A 2,367-nucleotide genomic window follows, 5' to 3' on the forward strand; every position below is an offset into this window, starting at 1 on the left:
CGTTGCGTGTGTGTATATCTATCTGAGGACCTTTAACAAGACAGCAAATCTCACCTTCCAGCAGAGGCACACTGGAATGCAAGAGGCACTGCCGAATCAGGATGTGTTGCGATCAGCTTTGATCCTGATGCGTAGGCACGTGAGTCCCTGTGCCAGGAATCCCAGGCTACAGATTTCTGTGTCTTTCAAAAAGGGAGTTGCATGAGGTTTGCGGTTAATCTAAGACTCTGCATTATTAGCAAACATTAATGGTGCAGTTCCACAGGGGTGCCTGTCCCCCTCTCAGTTCCTATGCAGAGCAGCAGGAGGACAGAGGGAAGAGTAGCCTCTGTGCTCCTCCCACTCTGGGAAGCAGGTAGGGAGCTGACTTGCAACACCTTTGAGGACTGGGTAGGAGCAGGGGCTGGAGCACTACCAGGATACACTGCCTCTTGGTGACGCTGGCCCCCCACACCCCGAAACCTTCCTCTGAGGGCACTTCTGCAACCTTGAAGAAGCTGCTAGGGTGGTTTCTTTCGTGCCAGCTGCAAGGTAAGGCGTGTGAGATCCAAGAATGGATCCCTGAGCCAGAGGGGCTGTCTGGGAATCTGAACAGTCCTTTGGCCTTCTAGGTGCTGCTGAGGGTGCTGTAGGATTGCTCTGTAAGATACCGAAACTGAACAAAATTAGTGGTAGAATTTCCTGCTGTATCATGCCCATTCTGCATTGCAATATTAAGGGGACAGGCCAGTGAGCCTGCATTGTCCAAAAGGCCAAACTAGACACTTTGCTGCGGCTGGTAATTTTAATTTGGTCTTAGATCTGCTGGGAAAGTCAGGATTGTATCTAGTTCTCTGTCATCATTGTCTGTTCTTCCTGACACTTCCAGGTTGTTGTTCTGTACTTGGGAATATTAGGGTCCCAGTCTTTACAGGAGGACAAGAAACATGGGTGGGGGTAGCCAGCCAGATTGAGGTCATGTCTTTGCAAGGTCTGTATGGCCATCAGCAGTTCTGGGTGGGGTCATTGAAGGCAGTGCTATGGATATTTAGAAAGGAAAAAGCCGTGTCCCTCTCAGCACCTCCCTGGCCAACCATGCTGGCAGTCACAGCACTGTTTTCCACTAAATACACACAGGATTATGCCTTAAGTGGTTAAAAAGCAAGGCAGTGACAGGTGCAGACAGGGCCATTCGGCTGAAGTTGCAGGAGTGAGCAAGACTAAGGAAGAGAAGCTGGAGTTAAAGCTGTCGAGACACAGAGGCAGCCACCAGAATATCTGAGGCTGAAGGTTGACCTGATCCAGGAAGTGAATGTACTTTTACTATACTTGACCCTGCCTAATGCCAAAGTCCTGTGGGCTATTTAGGTAAGAATGATTTACCAACTACCTCTGCTGGTGTTGGAGGCAAATCCACCCATTTCGTTTTGTTTCTCTGAAGCTGGATGTCGGTCAGAACCTGATTTCCATTGAGGCTAATGGGACTACATCTGTTATATTTCTAGTGGGACTTTTTGGTGTGAGGCTAAAGCAATCCTATACATGCATACCTGGGGGATTTCTCACTGAACTCAGTGGGACTCACTTCTGAATGGACATGTAGAGGACTGCTCCTTAAGTAGCAAAGAGCAATCATCCAACCAGAGCTAATATGCAACTTCCATCTGGACCCTTGGGACACGTAGGAGAGCCCTCACTGAAATGAAAAGAGCAGCACTGGCTGGATTATGCTCCCCCGCTGCAATTGTAAGCAATAGTGTTTCTTCAAGGATGCAATCCCCCCCCCCCACCACCACCACCACTAGAGTCTCATTGGGACACTCTGGTCAGAAATGAAATGAAGGTTACACCTTTGCTACATTTCTGTTCGTCCTTTTATTTTTGGGGTACTTTAATGTCTCCAAAGCCTCTTAAAGGTCTTTGCAACAGTGTTGGCCTCTCCATTGTTTCATTTTCCTATCAGAACAAGAAAATACGGGTAAGCTTTGTTTTAATTTCGCTGAGAACCGCACATTCTCGTGACATTTTTCAAGGAGCATTATACGAAAGAACAATAACGCAAGGCTTTCAAGGCTCTGATCTGTGCGTTGTACCAATTTCGGCCTCTAGTTAGAGGGCACTGGTGCTTCACTCCTTTCAAAGTGTCATTCTGGTTCCCATGAAAGTAAAGACATTTTCACCCAGGAGTGGCTAAATTGTGAAGGGTGTGAGAAATTGTGATATAATGAAAGGACTTTTGTCTTTGACATGGTGACATTTGGGCTGCATCTCTTTTAGCAGCATAGAAGGCATATATTCTGTGTCCCCTTGATACGGGTTTGCGCTCACTCTCTCTCTCTCTCTCTCTCTCTCTCTCTCTCACACACACACACACACACACACACACAC

This window comes from Varanus komodoensis, unplaced genomic scaffold (assembly GCF_004798865.1).
Source record: "Varanus komodoensis strain SLA01 unplaced genomic scaffold, ASM479886v1 scaffold7_1, whole genome shotgun sequence".
In the NCBI taxonomy this organism is placed as follows: Eukaryota; Metazoa; Chordata; class Lepidosauria; order Squamata; family Varanidae; genus Varanus; species Varanus komodoensis.